Source organism: Amborella trichopoda, chromosome 11 (genome assembly GCF_054954075.1).
Source record: "Amborella trichopoda isolate Santa Cruz 75 chromosome 11, AtrichopodaSantaCruz75HAP2 v2.0, whole genome shotgun sequence".
Lineage (NCBI taxonomy): Eukaryota > Viridiplantae > Streptophyta > Magnoliopsida > Amborellales > Amborellaceae > Amborella > Amborella trichopoda.
The window spans coordinates 17,287,601-17,305,280 of NC_142346.1; the positions used below are offsets into that span (position 1 = coordinate 17,287,601).

At 41.5% G+C, this 17,680-nt stretch overlaps 1 long non-coding RNA gene across 1 annotated transcript; it reads right to left on the reverse strand.

The window, feature by feature from the left end:
• Positions 1–368: 368 nt before the first annotated feature.
• LOC110008175 (uncharacterized) lies at positions 369–5,002 on the reverse strand. Its single transcript, XR_002282786.2, has 2 exons — positions 4,953–5,002; positions 369–1,571 (listed from the first exon to the last, which is right to left on the reverse strand). It is a non-coding gene; the product is annotated as an uncharacterized LOC110008175 (long non-coding RNA).
• Between the last annotated feature and the right edge of the window lie 12,678 nt (positions 5,003–17,680).

A 17,680-nucleotide genomic window follows, 5' to 3' on the forward strand; every position in this document is an offset into this window, starting at 1 on the left:
ACAACTATAATCTTATTCACTGATCTTTCAAATGGTAGCATTTTGAAGACGTTTGGACACCGTTTGATAGGCCAAAAGTACGGCACAAAAAGAGTCATAGTTTCTGGAATTTACCGCGACTGTGAGCAATGACATGCCCCAACATTTTGGGGCATATCTTTTGATCCATACAATATTTTAACATAGTATAAAAAGTAAACTTAAAATAGACACGTATATATTTCATTCAAGGCCAATTTGGGCCCATTTGAGTGTAGTTGGTTATCAAAAAGTCCAAGGCAAAGACCCTCACAGTTCCTGAAAAATCCCTTTATCCCACGTTTTACCATGCTATCCAATGATACACACAGTTTCACAAACCAAAAATAAAACCCATTACAAACCTTATTCATGTCAAGTAGTTTAAGCAAGTTTTACAAGGAAACTATTCTATAAATTTATCAAGTTCATCACTCAAAGCTCAATCACTCATTCAATTCCCTTTTTATTCATCTATATTCATACACCTCATTCTATCATCTTTCTTTTCATATCAACTTAAATTTATATCCCATGAAGTGAAATGATGCACGATACTAAACCCACTTACATGTTCCTTACAGTGTCTTCAACCCCGCTCACTTCCTTCTCAAGCTTCATGAGCTTCACGAGGAGCTCCCTTTAACTGGTGGCAGTAAGCTCCTTGGAGAGAGAGGGAGAGAGAGATGAAAAATGAGGAAAATGGCATTGGCAGGGGGAAGGGAGAGGGCTAAGTACCCACGGTAGGTGGGATCCACTGTTGTTGACTGGGTAGGTGAAGGTCATTGTACATGACATGTACGACACTGAAACGTATGGCACTGACAAGTGTGGCGCTGGCAGCAGTCACATCTTCTCTTTTCACTCATGGCTCTATCCTTAGCTCATGCACGACGTTGCTCCTTTACTGCCTTCACAAGCAGCGATAGCCACCTACACCCGCCGCGATGCTCCAAACGGCGCTACACTCATGGCGTTACTCGTCCGTCTCTCTGTTCACAGCCGACGTTAGGCCTCTTCCACAGATGGGGATGCACATCCCTATCTTCACGCACAGTGCTGACTTTTCACACACGACGTTGGTTCTCTCTCACGTCTTTACTTTACAGACGGCCCTAAGCTCTTATACATGTGCAGCGATGCTCCAAACGGCACTAGGCCTTTGTCTCACCCTCCATCGCCGTGCGCATCTCTAAACTGGGAGAAAATTGTGGTCCTTACAACTTACGATACAAGTTAAAATTGTAAATGCCACTTGTATTTTACACAATTATATACGAATGAGGCCCGCTCAGAGCTCTAATCAAGAGAGCATTTCAACGTCAAGTTCTTAGCAAGGTGAGGAGATATATCGAGTTCCGCGATAGAGCTGAATCAGATGAAGGCAAAGCTAAGAAGATGAGCTTGAGGATCTCAGCTCTTAGAGTAGGTTTTCCCATGATAATGAATAGTATTACAGGCAGTTTCCCGCTTTCCCATTGTCAAACAAGTGAAATTGCCAACACCATAGTTTATCAAACAGGGTTTCCAGCTTTAACCCTACCAATTTTTACCTGCATTACAGAATCCAGGAAGTCAGCAGCAGGGGTGATTTCCAGGGACATTGCAGTGAAATTTTATCAAACGCCGCCTAAGACTTTCTAGCAATAGGTAATAGTAAGACAGATGAGGAAATCAGCATTGTCGAGGGGGTTTATATAGGATAACATCACATGCAAGTTTACTAATATATGGCCATCATAAAATTATTTCTTAAGATAATTTTGAATATTTTCTTTGGTATATTTAATAATTGGTAAAACACAATACCCTCGACATCTTTGATATTTTCCCTAATAGAGAGGGTTTATATAGGATAACATCACATAAGTTTACGAATATGGCCTTCACAAAATTATTTCTTAAGTTAATTTTGAATATTTTATTTTAGTATATTTAATAAGAGTAATGACACTATGAGACCCTCCCACACCTATGTGAGTAGGACCCCAAAGGATCACCATGACATTTTGACACAGATCTTTGAAAATATTATCACATGGGTGTAGGACTTGAGTGAATGGATTTATCACATAGGTGTGGGAGAGTCTCATAATATCATTACTGATTTAATAATTGGTAAAATACAAGACCCTCGACATCTTTGATATTTTCCCTAATACAAAGAAAACAATATTTGGTTAGATAAATTGATTTAATGGAAAACAACATTTACTCTCATGTACAAATTTATGGCAGTTTTCTTTTGGTAATCCCGGTTTACAATGGGCCAAGGCTTGCCTTTGCTATAAATGCCATCGCTAGGGTAATAAGTTACATCTCGACAAGTAAAGCTAAGTGAAACCTGCTAATTCGTTTATTAAATGGAAAATTTATTTATGTGTTAGGGGATGCAGAGCTACATTTTCATCCCCCGAGGCATAGGACATCCATCTTATAGATGGATGCTAGGTAGTGAACCCTCTTAAAAACTTAAAAATCAATGGCCGATAAAGTTTTTGAAAAAGTATCATGTTTAGTTCGACAATTTTATTTATTTTTACATATTCATTATCTAAAAATCATATATCCCTAAAAAGTTAAATTCAAAATCCATCTCAAAAATAAATTTTGAAGAGAGGATGCATATGTACATATGAATTTTGGGCCTGATTGGTGTCCTTATCAAAATAAGACAAGTAGAGACAAGCTCGGCATGAGTATGCTTAATACATGTATTTTTCAAACAACACCTGCTCAATAAATGGTATGTTATCTTTAGCCCCACGTTAAAGAGGAAACTCATCCTAATATATTATATCAAGAAATTCAACTTGGGTTTTAAATTGGTTAAGTAGTTGAGGATCACAAAATTACTTCCCGAATTCAAATCTTAATGTTGAGCTATCCAACTAAAATACTAAAATAAGATCTAATATAACATAATATAACACTGTTATGCATATTTGTTTGCTTATGCGTTTGATTTGTTTGCTGCTACCTTAATTAGGCTTGTATAGGGCTAGTTTGAACATCCAATTTTTAGCCAATATCAAAATAAAAAACAAATGTTATCGATCCAAGTTTAAATAATAAAAACATATTTTTTTTACCTCAATGTTTAATGTTAGGTATAGAGTTTGCAACATATTTTATACTTTAGTAGTGTTGGAATAGAGTGACATCAACGGTATTGCTACAAGTAATTGGAAAGGGTTGTAACAAAGTTTCTTTAGAAACAATACTTGAGCTTGAAACAATGTTTTCTTAGAAGCAATACTTGTTAATTAGTCATGGCTTCTTTCAACTACTAATATGTAAGTTGAGTCGAAGTCTAGTGTAAGTCTTAAAACTAACCATTCTTAAAACTAACCATTCTTAAAACTGACAATTAAATTAATAAATTTATGCTGTTTTTCTTTCAAATAATCAACATCACAAACTTATTTAATTAGTGGCTGTATACAACACATGCCCTATTATTTTCCACCAAATAATTTTTTTTACCTACATGCTGCTTCTTTAGAAAAATAAAACGGTATTCGCCCCCTTATTATGTTTCTATAATTTGAATTACGGAAGACCTTTTATTCCATCACCACCTTCTTCCTTACAATCAAGGTCCCAAATACAACAACCCCTGGCTGGATTTCTTTCGCATCCAAGATATAAATAATTTCATAATTGAACTTCTTTCTTATAGGCACTCTTCTTAAGAATCATCACCTACAAATACATTAGTGGTTGGTATTTCATTATATCGAGGAATCAATCAACAACATAAATAAGTTTCTATATTAATTACATGTGGAGATTAGTTTGTAACTTGAGCTAACTCCTAGTTTGTCTGAGAAGTTACCTTCAATTACTTCAACACACATATGCTTTTCTGGCCTTTTTTCTTTCTTTTTGCTATCCAAATCCTTCGAATATGTACGGGATAGGTGCATGTCATACACATGCTTGATATTTTCTTCAATGATAATTATTTTTTCTTTCTAACTTTTATTGGATACGTGCATGTCAAACACATGCCCGATATTTTCTTCCATAATAATTATTTTTAGCTAAATATTGTTTTCCCAAAGTAAACTTTGTGGCCGTCCCCTTCCTATGTTTCTATAAATTGCATCTCGTAGGACTCTCTAATCCATCATAGTCTTCTCTCTTGTATACTAAGTTCTAAATAAAGTGTCCCAGTTGTCGGTTTCTTTTGTTGCCCCATTATGATGAACTCCATGATTTACATTCATTTTTCATGGACAAACTCCTCATGAAATATCAACAACTTTTTTGTAGGTGACTTTCTCTTGCTCTCTCCATGCCACTAATAAACAAGATCTGAAATCCTAAACATTTCTTAATGCAATTTCAGAAAGGTCGAAACCTGATATTTATATCATTAAATTCATTTTTTGGAATTAATATTTCTTTTATTTTATTTTTATTTTTATTTTGCATTATAATTTAGCCTTTTTATTATTGTCTAATTTGGACCAATTTGAACATTCTTTTCCTGATTGTATAAAATCCAACTAGTAATTCTCTCAAACGTTTTTTGAGATTGGATATATAGTTTTCAAAGTCAAAATTATATATATATCTATATATATATATATATAATAATCATTAATATTTTATATATTTAACTCAAAATTTCCATTTATAATTTATTTCTTTTCAACTAACTTTGATCCTCAACAAATTTTTTTTCCTATATTTTTCTCTATATCTTTAATCAATTTATGTCTCCTGTATCACTTTCTGTAGCTTTCTTAACCCATGCATCACAAGGATAACATAGTTTTCTTCGAATCATGGAAAATGCATCACAAGGATTACATATAGTTTTCTTCAAATCATGGAAATGATGAATTTAAAATAATGGGAAGCTTTTGAATTTATATCTGAAAGTCGGTCTCCAAGACAAAGAGAAATTGGCACGAGAAACTCACCAAAGTTCTATAGGCCTACCGCATCACCATTCGTGGTCCCACTGAAGCAACGCCATACTCGTTGGTCTATGGGAGCAAAGTAGTCCTACCTCTATAAATCCAATTGCCTTAACTCCGAGTAGCTATCCATCATGGGATGATTGATAAGGAGCAAACTGCTCTTCGCTACTAAGAGACCTTGGAAGCGTGCAAATGACGACTCCTTAAAACTATAGCTCGCTAGAGCAGCCGCACCCATGGATGTTAATAATCCCCGTCTCAAGGTCAGAGAGAGAGCACCCTCTCAATTGTTGAAGGCCAGCCCACAGCAAACCATTCACCTACTCTTAAGAGGAAAAGGGAGGGCCAGTCACCTACTCTTTAGAGGAAAAGGGAGGGCCTGGTTGTAAGCAGTCCTCAAAAGAAAAAGAAGAAGGGAGCCTACTCATGTCAGATACACATCTGATGAGGGATCTAAGACCAAAGGACCCAGGGAAGAAGTAACCTCGACCAGGGGAGTGGTCACTGTGGCAGCCACTGGCTCAGGAAGAACAAGGGCGAGATATACATCAATAAATGAATTCGGCTCGGATCGTGATTCGATATCTGATGCCAAGGAGGCTAGCACCTCGACCACATCAATATCCTCCGAGCAACCATCATTAGCCAGCTCGACAGTCGTCTCTAAACATCCCACCGCCCCAATGCCCTGGCACTCGAACCTCACTGACCCTGGTAGCGAGCGAGCCAAAGATGGCACCGGTATATCATCAATCTCAAAGGGGATAAGCATGCCCTCATATAGAGCATCATCATCCGTTGTCGCCTCAACAACATGGACCGCTTCTACCGGGAGCATGGTTGCTCTCTCTTGGGCGACAACTCAGATTAAATTGATAAAATACACCTAGCGGAAAATATTATATAGTTCAAATGTGAGGTGTATTTTGATAAACTTTTCAATAATAAATCTTAAGTTAACATTTTTTATTATAATATCACATTAATAAAAATTATTAAATGCTACTTTTTACTTTAATAATTATTTCTAATTCACAATATAATAATAGTCAAATTTGAATTTAACAAAGTCCAAAATTAATATTTCCAACGATAGCTTTCTATATTATGTTATCATATACCATAAAATGGAAAAATATAGTATAATACATATACAACTATATATGTTATTAATATAAGAAAAAAAAGTTATTAAGAAGGGTTTTGAAAATGTCTTAAAGGAAAGAAAACTATTATATTATATAATATAACAAAAAATTATACACTATATTATATATTATATAATTATAAAAATACTAGAAAACGTGTATAGGCAAAATGAACAGTGATTTTGTTTACCCTCATCATCATCCAAAGTTCCTCGCAGGGTCACAATTGCCCTGTAGTTTTTTATTTTTAATTTTTTTTCTACAAATCGGAATGACTTGAAATTGAAGGCATGTGTTCATCAAAAATACGAAAATCTACAAAAAAAATATCAAAAAGATATTTTACATGAAATAATTTACCAAAATACCCTCAAAAAGTTTTCGGGGTATTTTGGTCAATTTATTTTTTACGAATTATTTTTTTTATATTTTTATTAGGTGAGCCTCACTAAGATATACACATGTTCCAAATTTTAGGTCATTCTAATTTTTTTAAAAAAATAAAAAATAAAACACTGCAGAACAATTGCGACCGTGCGATGAACATTGGATGGTGATGAGGGTAAGTGAAATTACTATTCATTTTCACTTATAGGTGTTGGGAAGACTTTCCATAATTATAAAGTATAATATTATATAATGTAATAAAAAGGAAAGGATAGAGTATAATATATTTGTTTGAACACATTTTCCAGCACTTTAGTCTTTGGTACGAAATAAAGAGGAAGCATGTCAATAAGCCTTCAAAACAGTAGAAATTTTTATAGTCTCATAATTGGCCAAAAATTGGTCAAGATCTTCATTATTATTCCAAAAGGCAATCTGTCAAGTTTCATCGCGATCAGACATGTTTAAGGTAGTGAATACAAAAAAACAAATTCAGAAAAATTGGCCTCTAGCACCCTGAAATGGACCCCGTAACTAAAACTATACTTTTGGTGTATTAAATAGTGGTGGGACCACCACCATTGGATCCGACATAGTCGAAAACCCCTATGGGTCAAGTTTCGACTTAATCCGGCACTCCAAGACAAAGTTATGGGAAAAATACTGAAAAGGGGTAGGCCGCACATTATTCCCGTGGGAACACCTTGCACTAAAATACCATTAAAGGTGGTTGTTCTTACAGTCACAGGCAGTGACTTTTGAGGCTTCTATCTCACTCGTTCCAAGTCGGATCGCGCTCAAATTTGTTGAGCTTCTTCATCTTGTCAAGACAAGCGATTCGATATATGGTACGCCTCGTGACAATACCCAAGCAGGGAGAAAAACTAGAGAGAAGTTGTTGATCCAGGAAACAAGGTGTAGAAAATTCAGCTGCAGCACGCTCCACTCCGTTGGCCAAATCACTACGCTCGCATACCAGATCGACACGAGCATTGCAGTATGTGCATAAGGTCTGTGGCCATCTTTGGTCCAAACCCCGCGTACAATGAACGGTTGGATTTCACACACAAAAGCTCGAAGTTGCTGTAAATTTTGACCCCTAGATACCAAAATTCCAACCAAAAACGACAAAATCGTCATCCAAACACGAAATCAAGCTGTGTTGGTATCAAATCAATCGCCATGCCGAGCCCTACGAAAATATAATCATCTTTCGATCAAACGGGCATCAGAACAACCTCAGATCAATCATGGAAGATCATGCAAGTTCTTGGGCAGCAACAGCAACTGTTCTGAAATTCTACACATTGTTAGGCAGGGGCAAAACAGTCTTTTCTCGCCCATTTTTAGAATTTCTTTTAATTAAATTAAATTGTAATTATCTTCAATTCTAGGTCGGTTTTGGGCGTACACCCATGTTTTAGCCCAATTCTATATAAGCATGCAAATCTAAATTGTAAGCGACCCTTGGGTTCATTCTAAAAAATTCAATAAAGACTTCGTTTTTTCTTAAGCTCGTGGGTGTGTCTTGGAGAGAGAGAGAGAGGAGAGAGAAAAAAGGGCTAGTACCCTTCGGTAAGATAAGTTTCTCTCTCCTCCCCTATTTCTCTCTCCACTCCTCTTTCTCATCTCTATCTCTTTCTCTCTCTTCTCCTCGTCTTTATCTCTTCCTCTCTCTTCTCCTCGTCTATATCTCTTCCTCTCTCTTCTTCTCATCTCTATCTTTTTCTCTCTCTTCTCCTCATCTCTCTCTCTCTCTCTTTTCTTCTCGTCTCTATCTCATTCTCTCTCTTCTTCTCATCTTTATCTCTCTTGTTTTGATCTCCATCTCTCTCTCTCTTCTCTGTCTGATACAGTCGGTGAAGCCTAGCACCGACTACATGTTCTCTTTCTTCTTTGTCTAACACAATCGATGAAGCCTAGCGCCGACTACATCTTCTCTTTCTTCTTCGTCTAACACAGTCAGTGAAGCCTAGCACTGACTGCATGTTCTCATTCTTCTTCGTCTAACACAGTTGGCGAAGACTAGTGCCGACTGCATCTTCTCTCTCTTCTTTGTCTGATTCAATCAACGGAGCCTAGCGCCAACTGCATCTTCTCTCTTTTTCTTTGTCTAATACAGTCGGTGAAGCCTAGCACTGACTACATCTTCTCTCCTCTTTGTCTAATACAATCAGTGAAACCTAGCGCCGACTGTGTTTTTTTCTCTCTTCTTTTCTTGATACAACCGGTGATGCTCAGCGTCGACCATGTCCTCTTTCTCGTCTTGACCTAATGCAGCCGGCGACGCTTAACGCCGATTGTGTTCATCTCCCTTTCTATTCTCCTCTTCTCTTATCTTACTTCTTATTCTTTCTTTATGAATTTCATTCTATTATTCTTTCGTTTGATTAAGAAGGGTCGAGAATAGCTTCTCATGGTAGTCCTGTCGTCTAGTTGTAATGTTGTTGTGTCAAAATTCCTGTATCCGCTTTATTGCCACAACAGACTAACCATCGTGCCTAGCTAGTCAGTATTGGTATTGATGTCTAGTAGTAATTTTGTTAAACCGGTCTGAGTTACCAAGCCCGTTTTACTACCATGTCAGGCCAATTACTCATCAGCTTAGTCACTGTACTGATCTCCCCGCCTGGTCAAATTCTTCTCTCCACCATCGTTTTTATCTCATTCTTCTCTGGTTCTTTTGAATGTGCTTGCTCGTGTACTTTCACCAAAGAGGCAAGGTGAGGTCTTTGACCCACCTGTCTTAAAATATTTGTCATATGTGTGTGATTGCAGAAAACATAATGATACAGGCCAAGGGAGAAGATTCTAAAATAGTTTTATTACTGGGGGGCTTTCTTCGTGATCTAAGAGGGCGCTCACATGAGCCAGCACCCACCTTAAATTCTTCTCTCATCAGTTGGTAATACCTGCCTTCGTTCTCGAACGAGGTTCCTGAGAGAGCGGTCTCAAAACGGCCTGGATCTTCCCTCGAGACCCGAGACATGTGCCGTCCGATCATCCGGATCTAGAGGGCATAATCGAGGCACCTAACCAGCTGAGTAACTCCACTGGGGACTTACTACCCCTTTGTCGAATCATTCTTGCTTGGCTAGTTTCTTCTTTTATTATCTGCATTTATTATCTTTTCACACTTCACTTATGGCTTGCGGGTTCTCTAACCCATTTATCCAGATCGGGGACTTCCTCATCCCCGCATTCGAGAGTGTCCCTAAGGAACAAGTCTCTCCAACTTCGTTCCCAACTATCCTTTTGAGCAAAGATCCCTTGTCTAGCTCCCAGGTCTTAACCTGGATCGACATCAGAAGGGACTTGAAGGTCTCTCACTCCCCCTCTCATCGCTCTGGTGGAACCTCCACCAAGGCACCTTGCATTGACAGCACTTCTGTTGCCACACACGGCATGCACCCAACCACACTTGTCGATCGTATTTCTGAGATACGCTGGAAGGCTGCCAGTTACTGTCTACAAAAGGCAAGCAACTTGTCATTGCTTCTGTGGGTCGCCGCAAGGCTACCCCCCACATTCCTGCACCACCACAGGTCTCTATTCTTAAAAGCTCGACACATAGGGGCGGAGACCCTCAGGCCTCATCCTCTCGCACACACCACAAGGCTCGTGGGTCACTCACTCGAGCCACACCTCGGGGCTTCTGTTACCTCGAGTCAGCGTCAAATATCAGACCTCCCAAAGCCAGGTCCTGCACATGTTGTTCATATGCATCTCACTACTCGGGGCAACGCCCTTACTACGCCAACCTGAGAACACAGAAGACGACCCCCTCGTCCTCCTACTCAGCACACGCAAGCGCATCCTATAAGGGGCAGGCCTCCACCTATTCTCTTACAGACGGATGCTCACAATTCTCAACCTCCTAAGGCCAGACCACTTGTTCGAGCCCGGGACCCCTTGGTCATACGTGATCCCTCTTCACGGGGCACACACGTGTCGCCGTCATGGACAGCTCCTGACCCTCGACTCAGGCGTATACATGAGTCAACCTCGCTTCTGCCTGTTCCTCCTTCTACGAGCAAGCACCTTCAGCCTTGGTACTCGAAGACTTTTCCAAAGAGCACCATCCTGAACCAGCCCTTTATTTCGATCGTGTCTCTGGATCCCACAAAAGAGCTTGGGGCAATGACCTGATGGAAGATCGAGTCTGTCATCCTCCCCGGCCCAAGATGACCCCAATTCCTAGCCCTCATCCTTTACCACACTTGATGGAGACAGCTCTCTCTTCTGCGAAAAGAGCCGATCAGCCACAGTCTTGATCACAGTTTTGGTTCGACGTCCATCAAAGCCTCAAAGCCAAACGCAATAGAGGTCTGCGAATTTTGATCAAGGGAATGACCAAGACCGTAGGGGCAACTTGTTCTGACGACCCTCTTCGCCTGAATCCCTTCTACCCTCTTCGAACCACGAAGCCTGAAGAAGAAGGCCATGAGTCCTGCACTGTGGTCAACATCATTGAAGATGATCCAACAACTCAGCAGCCACTATCTTGGCACCGTCGATAATCAGTCCTCACGCAATGGGGATACAAGAATCGAGTCCAGTCAGAGCACACTGACCCCTTACCTACCGATCTATCATGCATGACCCGTCAAGTTCGAAAGTCCTCAGCGGCAATTAACGCTGACCTCCATCGAGAAACAATCAGCATCATGGTTGTAAGCGAGCCTAGTGACATGCAGGAAGAGCGCATGAACAAGTTTGAAGATATGGTGCGAGTGATGATGGAAAAGATCGATCGTATAGACGTCACACGCCAATCAGCTAACCATGAGGTCAATTCTGTCTCTCACCCGTCTCTCAAGTAGATATCGATGCTATGGTGACCCATAGCCTGAAAAATAGACAAATTCCGGGGATACAAGGTGCAACGCCTTATCAAAGGCCATACCCTTCATCTATAGACCAGGTCCCGTTTCCCTCTGATTAAAAGAAAGGGAAGTTCCCTCTATTCAGTAGAACCACCTCCCCGAACCACCACATAGCCCACTTCTAGGCAGCGTGCCGAGAAATAGCGACGGATGCGAGACTCCATCTCCGTCAGTTCGTTGAGACCCTTGATGGCCCAGCCTTTCAATGGTATGCTCGACTTCCCTCGAACTCAATGCATACTTGGGAGGAAATGGAGAAACTCTTCCACCAGCGCTTCTATGAGGTCGAGAGAGAGGTTCAAACCATCGAACTTCTCACCCTAACTCAAGAACCCGATGAGCCCATGGACCAGTTCATATCGAGATGGAGAAATTTAGCAGCTCGCCATCCCAATCCTATGCTTGAGAAGGAAGCGGTTCAGACTTGTGTGCGAAACATGCGACCTGAAATTGCTCTACACATCGAAGCTTCTAATCCGAATTCCATGTCAGAACTGATCTCAAAATCAGTCTGCAAAAAATTCTATCACGCCACCACGGCGGGTCACGACAACCATTTGCAATCTCAGGGAACAAGCGGTTCAATGGTAGCTCTCGGAATAACGCTCGGGGAAGCCAACAAAAGGAGTTATCATGGCCAGTAATCCAAAGAAAGCTCCCTCCCAAACTTTGGACCTCTCCAAAGGGCTGAGCATAGCAAAGACGACACCCAAGGTGGGCAATCAACAATAATCGTACAATCGAGTACCCCAGACAGCCAATCTTAATCGGGGTGATTACTTCACCAGACATAAGAGCAAGGTCTACCCCATTGAGAAGGAATGGGTACCTTCGCTTCTCTGATTATTATTGGAACAGAATATGATTTAGCTTCCGGAATCGAAGTTCCCTTAGCAAGCCAGGCTTGAAACTCAGGCAAACTAGTGTGCCTACCATAGAAGGATCAATCATCCCACAAATGACTGCTACACGTTAATGGATATTATCGATGCCCTGATCCATAAGGGTCAAATAAAGCTCGAAGACTTAAGCAGACCTTCGGGCCAGATGAAGCCTCCCATGCAGTAATCATCCAAGAGGAAGATGAAGCCCACGGTATCCTTCACTCCTTCTATTATCATACATCATGAAAGCATAATCACACCGAAGCCCGCCAAGCAGCCTCGACGCCTTGCTCAAGGGACTGAGGACCATTGGTGCTCGTATCACCAGATTGGGGCCACTACTAGTGGGACTGCACCAGTTTCCATGATATATTCGTAAAAAAATTAAGGAATGTCAGGAGTTTTACAACCTCCCAGTAAGTGATCTACAAGACCTTCTTAGTAATGCACCAGAATTTGCTGAACCCTCGACTTCCCATCCATGGATAGTCCAGCATGGGCGAAGTAGACTCAAGTCCTTAAGACGAGAAGCAGTTGGCCAAGCTAGGGACGTTCACAAGCCTAGTGAAGCAAATCAAGCACCACCATGTGGAAACAGAAGGAGACAGGCACCAAGGACTGCTCGCCAGAGAAACCAGATGGCTCAACCACTAGCTGAGCAAGAATTTGTCAGGCCCCTTCCACCACTACCAACCTTACTGGATTTTATCCCTAGCACGATCCTCCTTCCTTCTCATCAAGAGGACGACCTTACGCCATCTTCTTCTCAAAGTACATCGACGTTAAAAGCACTCCCGAACTGTCTAAGAAAGGAAAAGACCTAAAAGACCCCCTGCACACATCCAAACCTGGTGATGACGTAAAACGCGGCCCAGATCGGACCAATGAGGGGAATGACCTTAAAAAACCCCCACTTTATGACTATTCTCCTTCTTCATCTGCTTCTAATCCTTCCTCTTCTTTGTCTCCTACAGGTATAACCTTGATATGTCCCTACTTCGAGGCTCTCGACAGAGAACTCGAGGGATCAAATATAACCAGGATGCACAAAAAGCGGTTGAAGAAGACGCTGGCCCAGAAAGAAGGATTCTTAACAGTTGCTGATGCCCTGGTAGCTCGTGCCAAAGCACAGCCATCCTCTTTAAAGAAGAACAAAAAGTCAAAACCAAAGAAGCCCCAGTGGCTCTCTGAGCCCAACTTTGAGCAAAGACTGAGAGAATTAAGAGGGCACAGATTTTATTCTCAGGAAGCTTGCCACATGGAACTATTCTATGAGACACAAATCAGCACGGGGCAAACATTGCAGGCCCCCGTGCAAATACTGTGTGATTCATACGAAGACGTTTCACACCCAACCATCGTTGAACCCCAAGACAAGCTCCTGCAGCCTCATTGGCTTCCCATGTTTGAAGTTGATCCTTCCGTCCCTTGGTTCGGGAAAGGCATGGAAATCATGATATACTCTAGAGCCCCATTGGAGGCAGAGATGTCAGGATCATGGGTCTCTGCAGTTAAAGTTGATGAAAAGACCTTCAAAAACAACAAGGAAGAGTTGTAAGCAGCCCCAGAAGAATGGGAAGAAGGCGGTCAAGCCACAGTCGATGAACTCGAAGAGAAAAATCTTGGGGATGAGGCTGATCCCAGACTTACTTGCATCTCGATAAATATGTCATTAGAGGAGAAAGAGAATTTTACTAATTTTTAACCGAGACATTTTTACTTGGCATTACCATGAGATGCCTGGCTTTGACCCTCAGGTCGTTGTTCACCGCCTCGGCATTGATCCGACTGTCAAACCTATCAAGCAGAAATCAAGGAGGTTAGGCCAGACCTCGAGAAGCAGAAAGATACCGAGATGACCAAACTTAGACAAGCAGGCTTTATTCGCGAAGTCAAGTACCTGAAATAGCTCGCAAATCAGGGTTTTCTTTGACTTCTGCTATTTGAATACCTCTTGTTCAAAGGATGACTTCCTACTGCCAATCACCGAGATGCTCATCGAATCAACGGCTCACTGTCAAATCTTTTCTTTCATGGCTGGGTACTCCGGGTATAATCAGATACGGATGACACCAGAAGATGAGGAGACCATTGCATTCTTAACTCTAAAATGGGTCTTCTATTACACAATAATGCCTTTTGGATTAAAGAATGTTAGTGTCACGTACCGGAAAACAATGACAACCATCTTCAAAGACATGATGCACATAGAGGGGGAGTGTTTTTAGGTAGATGACTTGATGGTAAAATCCGAAGAGAATGTTGTTCACATGAGGGATCTTGAAATGGTATTCGAGCGACTACGCCTTCATCAACTTAAAATGAACCCGCTGAAATGCGCCTTTGAGGAGCATTCAGGAAACTTCTTGGGGTTCATTGTCAGACATCGAGGACTTGAAGTTGAGCCATCAAGATCAATGCAATCCAAGAAATGTCGTCACCAACTAGATTACTAAAACATCATTCTCTCCAAGGCAGCTGGCGTACGTTCACCAATTCATCTCAAATATCTCAGGTCAATGTAAACCCTTCAGACACCTGTTAAAGAAAGATACCCCATTTATCTGGGATGAGGCATGTCAGGCAGCTCTAGATGACATCAAGCTGTATTTACTCAACCCTCCAATACTCTTCACACCTGTGCTATGAAAACCTCTCATCCTATACGTGACCGCTTTGGACGAGCCACTGAGGGCATTGTTGGCAAAAAACATTGAAGAGGGAAAAGAAACAGAGTTGTACTATCTCAACAGCAAGATGCAAGGGGCCGAAAAGAATTATCCCTCTATAGAGAAGATGTGCTTGGCCTTAATCTTCACAGTCCAAAACGTCGCCACTACTTACTTGGTCATGAAGTGAAACTTATATCAAAAGCAGATCCTGTAAAGTTTCTAATGACATGCCGGTGCCTGTCAGGACGTCTTGCTAACTGGGCATTACTGTTGATGGAAATTGTCATCACATATGTCCTACAAAAAGCCATCAAGGGCCAGGCACTGGCTGATTTTCTCGCAGCACACGCCATGCCGACGGAATCTCCATTATCAAGTGACCTCCTTGATCAAGAAGTATTATGTACTGAGCTTGTCACCCTCAGGAAATGTACTTCAACGGAGCTTTTCAATCTGATCGAGGAGGAGCCGTGGTCGTATTTTTGACAACAAAAGGATGAGTATTGTCACTTTCCTTATCTCTTGCCAGAGCGGGTTCTCATAATAAGACAGAATACCAGGCCCTTATAACTGGGATGGAAATAGCCTTTGACCAAGACTTGGAGCAGCTCAAGGTCTATGGTGACTCTGAGTTGGTTATCCGGCAACTCAAAGGGGCCTATGATGTGAGAAAAGACACACTCAAGGCCTATCAAGATACTGTATATGGCCCAGTTTAAGGATGTATCCTTGAATCACATCCCAAGAGGCTAAACTCGCTGGCTGACGCACTTGCGAAACTCGACGCTACAATTCAGTTGCCCCCATTAGGACCCACGCTCGTCTGGGAGGCAGAATGGAGACACGTTGAACTAAGAACCTAGGTAGACGCGGATGATGAGAGGAAAATCTTCCTCGAATGCCTTCCTCATCTATTCGGAGCACTTTTATTGGCCAACGAAGTAATCAAGGCTGAACGTGAAGTGTCACGAAATCAAGAAATTATGGTTCAAAGCTGGGAACCAGAATTCTTTGACCCAATATACGTGGAAATTGAGCTGGTAGAAGATCGGAGGGAACCCCTCACTATTTTTCTAAACCATTGTAGGCTCCCAGAGGACCATGCCGAATGCAACAGCGTACGTCAAATGTCTACCAAGTAAACCCTTTAAGGAGAGGCTCTTTTTCAGATGATCATTTGTCGGTATTCTTCTTAGATGTGTGGACATCCAAGAAGCAAATAAGGTGTTAGAAGAAGTACATTCAGGCATTTACGAACTACACTAGTCCGGACGTATGCTCTATGAACGGATACACAGGTTGGGATACTATTGGCCTTCGATGATTGCCGATTCTTTAAACTATGCTAAGAAATGTCAAGTGTGCAAAATCCATTCAAGCCTCGTTCATCAGCCTCCAGAACCCTTACACCCTACCGTGGCATCATGGCCCTTCTTGCAATGGGGTATGGACATCGTAGGGCCTATTGATCCTCCCTCCGCAATTGGTCATATCTTCATTCTAGTCACACCATATTATTTTTCTAAGTGGGCTAATGTAATCCCCCTAAAGCAAGTTCCTGGGACAACAGTGGTCAACTTCGTTTGACATCACATTATATACCGGTATGGGGTCCCTGACCGAATTATAACTGATAATGGTCCCCAGTTTCGGAGCCACCATATAGATCACTTGGTCAATAAGTTTGGTTTTGAGTGGAAGTACTCGACTATGTATCAACCTCGGGCGAATGGCTTAGCTGAGTCCTTCAATAAGACCCTGTGCAATGTTTTTAGAAAGTTGGTATCAAAGACGAAGAAGAACTGGCATGAGAAGCTTCCTGAAGCACGGGGCAGCTGAAGCCCCCATGCAATTACCATCGAGGAGGAAGATGAAGCCCATGAAATCCTTCACGCCTTCTTTGTTAATAATGCTTCACTAAGGCATAAGCATACTGAAGCTCAAGCAGCCATGTCGCCTTACCCAAGGGACTGATGACCATTGATGCCCATATCACCAGATTGGGGCCACTACTTGTGGGAATGCACCAGTTTCCATGATATATTCGCAAAAAAATGCGGGAATGTCAGGAATTTTATAACCTCCCAGTAAGTGAACTACAAGTCACTGCTTCACCATTAAGAGAGGACCTCCCAACACAAGACCTTCTTAGTAATGCTCTAGACTCTGTTGAACCCTCGACTTCCCATCCATGGATAGTCCACCGTGGGCGAAGCAGACTCAATTCCTTAAGATGAGAAGCAGTTCGCTAAGTTAGGAACATTCACAAGCTTAGTGAAATAAATCAAGCATCACCATGTGGAAACAGAAGGAGACGGGCACCAAGGATTGCTCGCCAGAGAAACCAGATGGCTCAACCACCGGCTGAGCAAGAATTTCTAAGGCCCCTTCCCCCACTACCAACCTTACTGGATTTTATCCCTAGCACAATTGTCCTTCCTTCTCATCAAGAGGACGTCCTTATGCCATCTTCCACTCAGAGTACGTCCAATGAGGGTGACAACGTTAAAAGCACTCTCCAACAGTCTAAGCAAGGGAAAGACCTAAAAGAACCCCTGCACAAGTCCAAACTTGGTGATGACGTAAAAAGTTTCTAGATCGGTCCGATGTGGGGAATGACCTTAAAAGTCCCCCACTTTCTAACCCGTCTCCTTCTTCTTCATATGCTTCTAATCCTTCCTCTTCTCTGTCTCCTGCATGTATAACCTTGATATGTCCTGACTTCGAGGCACTTGACAGAGAACTCCAGGG